Source organism: Petaurus breviceps, unplaced genomic scaffold (genome assembly GCF_028583685.1).
Source record: "Petaurus breviceps papuanus isolate PSGF00001 unplaced genomic scaffold, PetGlider_PUasm1.0 37, whole genome shotgun sequence".
Lineage (NCBI taxonomy): Eukaryota > Metazoa > Chordata > Mammalia > Diprotodontia > Petauridae > Petaurus > Petaurus breviceps.
The window spans coordinates 98236509-98244250 of NW_027186296.1; the positions used below are offsets into that span (position 1 = coordinate 98236509).

The window sequence follows — 7742 nt, forward strand, 5'->3', positions numbered from 1 at the left end:
TCATGAAAATCACTCTGCATTCTTGAAACCAATCATCCCTGCTTAGGTACAATGTGGGCCACTTATTTGGAAGAGGAAATGCAGCTTTGATACTTATCATTTGACAGCTTTAGAGCATTTGATACCATCTACTGTATTTCCTCTCCAAGTAGTTAGTTCATGTCACCAACTACTTCTTCCATAAATTGATAAAAAGTGATGGGAGTCCTAGGATTCCTTGGGGAATGGACTCATATTGGTAGGATAGATGTAGGTTATCATTTCTTTATGTTCCTCTGCCCTGGGAGTACCCACTGCATAGGTCCAACACAGAAAACCACTGACTACCCAGCAGACAGTCCACAGAATCCTTGAACTTGTGACAAAGCACAGTGGTGAATTCTAGTTCTCTTATTCAAGGTCTGAGAGCTCACATCCTGCCCTACTGTTTTGGATTTTCTTCCTTACCACCATGATTGATAAGGCACATGGATGATGACATTAATGAACAGCTCCCCCCATTTGATTACTGATTATCTCTGTGTCTGAAAGAATCATTTTCCAAGGTTACGTTGGAAAAGATTAGGAGTTGTCAAGGTGAATTATGGACATATCCCATATCCCACATTTACGGTGGGAACATACTGATCCTTGCCCTGATTTTCCTCCTCAGAAGATTCTTCTAGTCCTCAGGTACTAGACTGCCCATAGTTGACCTTTTGATCTATCCCTCAGTTAAAGAGCTCACTGTTTCTTTGGTGCTCTCTGCCTACATTGCCTCCCACCCTTCCTTCTATAAGCTTTTGTGTGGGAGGCATCAATTGCAAGTTCTTAGGGCACTAAAACTCCATTTTGCTGCTTCCAATATTCTACCAGGACTATAGGCTGGACCTGGTTCAAAAAATGATGACATTACAGAGATATAAGCCACATCTGGACATACCAGTGTGATGGTGTTCACTTTCTCCCTGATACCTATAGCTTCCTCAGGGAACTTGAGACCTTACATAGTAACCCACTTTCCATTCACTCTGGAATTCCCTTGGATTACTGAATTCAATATTAGAGTGTAATGGAAAGAGGATTGCATTTAGTCAGAGAACCTGGAATTGAATCCCAGTCTGTTACTTACTACCTGTAAGTGACCTTGGGTAAATCAGTTAATCTTTCTTGGTGTAAATGACCTTGGGTAAATTGGTTCATCATTCTTAGCCTTAGTTTTCCCTTGTATAAAATTAAGGATTTGGATTGTATGGCTTCTAAGGGTCTTTTTAGATCCTAATCTATGGCCCTAATTGGAATTTGAGGGTACTTTAATCTGTTTGAATCTTCACCTTAGAAACTCTGTTGTTAGGAATCACCAGGGCAAGAAATATATTTTTAGAGGTAAAATATTTCATTGAGATTAAATTCATGAGTAAGAGAATAAATAAAATCTCAAATACCCTATGAAGAGATTGCAATGCAATTTCCCCAGTTCCCTAGGGAACTGGGTTGAAAGAACATCAAAGAACACCATCCATAGGAAGATATGCATGCTGGAGAGAGGAAATGGTCACTTTAACAACTGAATGGGGTGCGAGAAGTTCAGTCTTTCTATAGCTCACCTTTGTCTTAAAGTTAGTAGGAAAGCATTGTAGGGGTAGTAGAATCAGTAGGGTTTAGAGGACATTGGTTCAAATTCTTACTCTGATGCATATTATTTGGGGGACTCTACACAAGTCAATTAACTCTGATTGCCCTCAGTTTATTCATCTGGAAAATTAAAGGAGTGGAGTAGATGACGTCTAAGGTCTCTTCTATCCCTGAATCTGTAATCTGATGAGTCTGACAGGGCAGCCCTCCTCTTGGCCCTTTCACTTTGTAGTTGGGCTCATTGGTTCGCTTCCTCCACAGTTGCTATCTCCAGTAAACAGTGAATGTATCCTGTGACTCAAGGATCTCTGCTTATTGACCACATCCTAAGGAATGAGATTTGCTTGAGTTTAGTTAATTCACCCACAGATATTAAGGAAATTCTCTCTTTGCTCTCTAGCTAGAAATATAGCTGGTGACTTTCCAATAGCCCCATTGCTATTTCAAAGAGCTCATCTTCTTGACTTTCTAGTATTTCTACCTTTTTCATAAATACCCAGTTCGAAGAATTTCAGTCCTATGGACTACAATTAAACATCCCTGGAAATGTACTTGGATAAGAAATATAATCTGATCTGCGCTTATTCTGTAATGATCGATATTAGAGGACATTCTTGAATAGGGAGATATATGCTCATTAGAGGCATGAATGATTTTTGTAAGATTGATATGTCAGGTGAAATCTGAAATAACCAAGGAAAGAAAGGTTTAAGCTTCTGAGAATACCAATTTATTAAGCAATGTATACCAATTGCAAGACAGTGTGGGTCCAGGCCCCCTCAGCTTGGCACTGGACCCTGATTAAAGGAAGAGACAAATTGTTATACATTAAAAGATAACAATAAGCAAGATATAAACCAGGACACAAGATTAGGTAACCTGATTTCTAATTGGAGGAAATATTAGAAGCTTTCCAAGTTGGGAAGGGGGTGAGTAAGTTTTGAGAATTGGGAGGGGAGAGAGCGAGCAGTTGCAATTCCTTGAAATCAGAAAAAGAGATGTCTCATTCCTCCCAAGATTCTGTTTTCAATCAATAGAATGTGGAAATAGTAACTCATTGACCACAGGGTCAGTTTTCAGATAATACATATGTGCTTCTTGAGATATATAATTGTGAGAAAACTTGCATCAGTCTTTAAATGACTGCGTTTCTTGTCATCTTAATGTAGGTCCTTAGTTAAGGGTCTCTAAGCAACAGGTTCAACTTCCCACTCACACTGGACTAGGTTCAAACAATGCCATAGTTTTCTCACAATTTCCATAATTCAACAAAGTTTTCTCACAAAAAAATTGTGCTAGACATACAAATGAAGAGAACTAAGCTAGATCCAGAATTTATGGAGTCAGTGTGGTTCAATCAGTTCCCACAATTCCTACACTGAAACATTCAATACTGCAGGGAAATTGGAGAGCTAAAAGTTTTTAAGGTAATAGGATGTTGCACTTTGTGAAATATATTACTCTTATGTTCTCCCATGAAGTTGTGGCTTATCTTGAGCAACCACAGGATAGAAAGGAACAAATGAAGCTGTTGTTGCTATGTCTAAACTATAGAGGTTAATTGAGGGTGTTGCCCTAGAAAGAGCTTTGACTTTAGAGCCAGAGTTTTTTCTACCTGGATTTCATTTCTTCATTGGAAAAACTCTGAATTCTATGATTATTTAAGTTGGGCATTTAAAGAAAAGATAGATGTAAAATGGGCCACAACTCTGTGGATTTGGGTTGAGAATGAAAGGAACACTTATCCAGATGAATATTCAGAAATAAAAGATATAGACACAATGGACATGAAGTCTTTGCTTCTTGTGAGCATCTTGTATACTTCCCTGATGTGCTGACCCACTGGGAAGGATGGGGGAAATGAGGAAAATTTTGATGTGACTGACAGTTGAAACAGTTGGTGCATTGGACTTGGAATTAAGAAGACCTTCAAATACAGCCTGAGACATATGCTAGTTGTGTGACCCTGGGCAAGTGACTAAAGCTGTCAAAGCTTCAATTTCCTCATCTGCAAAATGGGGATAGCATCTACTTCCCAGGGTTGTTGTTAGGATAAAGGGAGATCATATTTGTAAACCTCTTCACAAACTTTAAAGAACTATGAATGCTAGATATTGTTACCATTATTGGCATTGTTGTTATTATTTTCTGTTTCTTGTTTCCTTTCTCTTCTACCACAAGATGTACCTTATATAGTGTGGCTCTGCTTAGACCCTGCTCCAGAATGTGGATCAAATAATAAAAAACGAGTTTTTAATAAACATTTCTTTTCATTGTTTTTGTTAAACATACAAGACAACACCAAATAGCAAAACTAACTCAATAAACACCTAAACAACCCTGCCCTGTATGAATTACATTTCTTAAAGTTTATTTGAAGATTAACAGATTGGAAAGATAGTCCATTTAACTTTGATGGTATGATAATAATATTATTCATTGTATCTGACCAGAATTGTTTCTGTTTCTTGGTGTTGTCTGATTGTAATATTGCCCTCCCTTACTTAATTGTGAGATATATAACTTTCCTTTCCCCTTTAATTGTTCTATGGTATGTCATTCATTTGAAATTTATTATGGTATTATATAGTAAGATGCTGACCTAACATATCCTTTACCAAATTTCTCCCCAGTTTTCCTAGAATTAGTTCTCAAATAAGAGTCTCTTCCACAGTATTTCATGTTCTTGGGCTCATTAAACACTAGATTTCTGTGCATATTTATTTCTCAATCTTGCTTATTTGATCTGTTCATAGATCTATTTTCCCCCCAGTGCTAGATAATTCTGATAATTATTGTTTGCAGTGTAGTTTAAGGTCTGGCAGCACTGACCCCTCTTCCTATTGTTTTTAATATCCCTTGATATTATTGAACTTTTATTCTTCCATATTAGCATAGCTTTTATTCTATAAATAATTTTGATAATATAATAATTTTATCATATTGGTGAAACTTAGACATGCATATTAAATATTTCTCAAATTATGTAAGCTTTGATTTCTGTAAAAATTATTTTTATTTGTATTCCTATAAATTCTCAGTGGGTGCTAATAGGTTAATTCTCAGAAACTAAATATATTTTGTTGTGACATTAAATTACATTTCTCTCCCTACTTATTTTTCATAGTTTGCTAGTAACATACAGGAAAAAAAATATTGTGTTTATTTTTTTTCATCCTGGTACTATTAATTACCTCACTAAATTTTTGCTGATTCTCTAAGGTTTTTCAAGTAGAGCATCATTTCTTCTGCAAATATAACATTGATCACTCTTTGCTTATGCTTAGTGTGTTAATTTCTTTTGCTTGATTTACTACTATAGCTGGTATATTAGCATAATTTTGAACAAAGATAGTGGTCACCTTTTTTTTCAACAGCAAAACAGAATTCATTTAATATGAATTATCCAGGAGAAAAATTATCCAGGCATCCAGGAGAAAAAAAGGAGAACCACCTGATTAAGGTTTTGAATAGATATAGAATCTGGTCTAGAGCTGCAAGAGACCTCAGAGCTATTTGGTCCAACCTCCTCACATTGTAGATAAGGAAACTGAAGCCCAAGGAGGTTGTGACCCAAGGCCACATCGGTAGAATCTGAACCCAGGACCATTAACTCTTGAACCAGTGCTTTTTCTAAAGTACCCAAAGTAACCTCTTCTCAACCCATGCCAATCAGATTGAATTATTCTTTATAATGGTTTCTAGTTCATACTCCTTACCTAACTTTTGTTAATGCCATTTTGTTATAAATGCCATTCTTTTTTAAAATTTAAATTTATTTATTTACTTTTAGTTTACAGCATTCAGTTCCACAATCCCTTGAGTTTCAAATTGTTTCCCCTTCCTTCTCCTCTCCCCTCCCCGTGGCAGCATGCAATCAAATATAGGCTCTACAAATACCTTCACATGGAACATTAGTTAAGTTGTAAAGACGGATTATAACCAATGGAGTGAAAAATGTGAAAGAAGGGACAAAATAAAACAAAACACAAAAGAGAGAGAGCGCGTAGTTTGCTTCAGTCTGCATTCAGACTCTGTAGTTCTTTCCCTGGATGTGGATATCCCTTTCCATCCTGAGTTCTTTGTAGTTGTCTTCTAACCTTGTATTGCTGAGAGAAGCCCAGTGGTAGTTACTTTATCCCTAAATGGATTGAGAATGCTACCAATGTTTCTCCACTATAAATAATGTTGATTCTTAGCTTTAGATAGATGCTTTTGTAATTATGTTAAGATTTCATTTTATTTCTATGCTTCCAGTGGTTTTTTTCAATCATAGATACTATATTTTGAGTTTTTTTCTGTATCTATTGATACAATCATATTGTTTTTCTTTTTATTACAATTAATTATGTTATAGTTTATAAAATCTTGAAATACCTTTCATTCTTTTTAAAAATTTAATATAATTTTTTTTTTTTTGCTTTTTGGAGGGGGGAAAGCAGGGCAATTGACATTAAGTAACTTGCCCAAGGTCACATGGCTAGTAAGTGTTGTGTCTGAGGCCAGATTTGAACTCAGGTTCTCTTGACTCCAGGGCCAGTGCTCTGAGATTTACTGTGCCATCTAGCTGCCCCAATACCTTTCATGCTTGTGAAGAGTTCAACGTGATCATAATGAGAGGCAAAATAGAATAGCTGACATTATTTTGGCCTTTCTGATTTATCTTTCTGTTAGATTTCTCTGCACTTAATAGTCATGTTAAAGTCATCTGTTATTATCTTACTACATATCTCTTTTTGCAATTCATTAAATTTTTGTTTGCATATTTTGATGCTGTGCCTTGCAGCATATATATGTAACATATTGATATGGTTTAATTATCTGTGATATCTTAAGTATATGTAGCTTCCTGTTTAACTATATTGATCATTCATATTTTTGCCGTAATTTTATCTGAAATTGTAATCCCCTTTTCTGATTTTTTGGATTCAGTTGACACACAATTAATTCTACTTCAACCCCTCATTTTAATTCTATGTGAATCTTTTAATGCATTTCATATACTGCATACAGTAAATTGTTGGGTTTTGCTTTCTAATTTATTCTGCCACTCTCTGATGATTTATGGATGAGTTCATTCTATTAATTTTCATGCTTATGATGATTGGTTTTGCCTTTATAAAATCCTGCCATGATATTTCTTTAAAAAAGATTGTTTTTTAAAAGTCAGCAGTAGCTATCCAGAATTTGTATCATATGAAACAGTACAATCTTAATCTTCTTTCTGGGTCTTGTCCATGACCCCCCTTTTTTCTTAATGAATCAGTCCTCTAGCTGTAGTTTCTTTTGCTTCAGAAAATCTTTTCCCCAAACCCATATTGTGACTCAGATACTCCTTCTTTCCCTCTTCCTTCCAATCTCATGCCTACTTTATTCTTCTTATGCTATTAGAATCTATCTATCTATCTATCTATCTATCTATCTATCTATCTATCTATCTATCTATCTATCTATCTATCTATCTATCTATCTTTACCTTTCCTTGCCTACCTCCCTATCCCATCTGCTTTTTAAAAATGATCTTTACCTTTATCTCTTCCAATTTTAAAAATTTCTAAGACTCTTCCCTTTTTCTCATCCTATCGGGTGTTTCCTTTTAAATACCCAAGTTCAAATCTTGTCTCTCTCTGTTTCCTCTATGGACCTTAGATAAAATAAAACTTCCAAGGGTTAGTACTCCTGTCTAATCTTTTATGTATATAATCACATGGGAGGGGGTAGAGAAGTCACGCAATGGGACTTGCTCAATTCTAAAGCAGAAGAGACAACCCTAGCCCCAATATACTAACAAAAGGAGAGAGAGAAATAAACTAATTGATTATGACTATGACATAAAAATCCACTACTAAGGTGGCACAGTGGATAAAGCACTGGGCCTGGAGTCAGGAAGACCTAGGTTCAAATAGTTCAATCTGGCCTCAAGCACTAGCTGTGTGACTCTGGGCAAGTCACTTACCCTTGTTTGCCTCAGTTTCCTCATCTGTAATATGAGCTGGAGAAGGAAATGGCAAAACCATTCCAGTATCTTTGCCAAGAAAATCTCAAATGATGTTGTGAAGAGTTAGATACGTCTGAAAACAACTGAACAACAAGAAAATGACATAAATGTCCAGAAATCAAGAGACAGA

General features: G+C 35.8%; 1 protein-coding gene across 1 annotated transcript in view; it reads left to right on the top strand.

Annotated features, from left to right (window-relative positions):
• PLPP4 (phospholipid phosphatase 4) overlaps positions 1-7742 on the top strand; it is a 212983-nt gene that overhangs the window by 83313 nt on the left and 121928 nt on the right. The gene's annotated exons all lie outside the window — the stretch shown is intronic.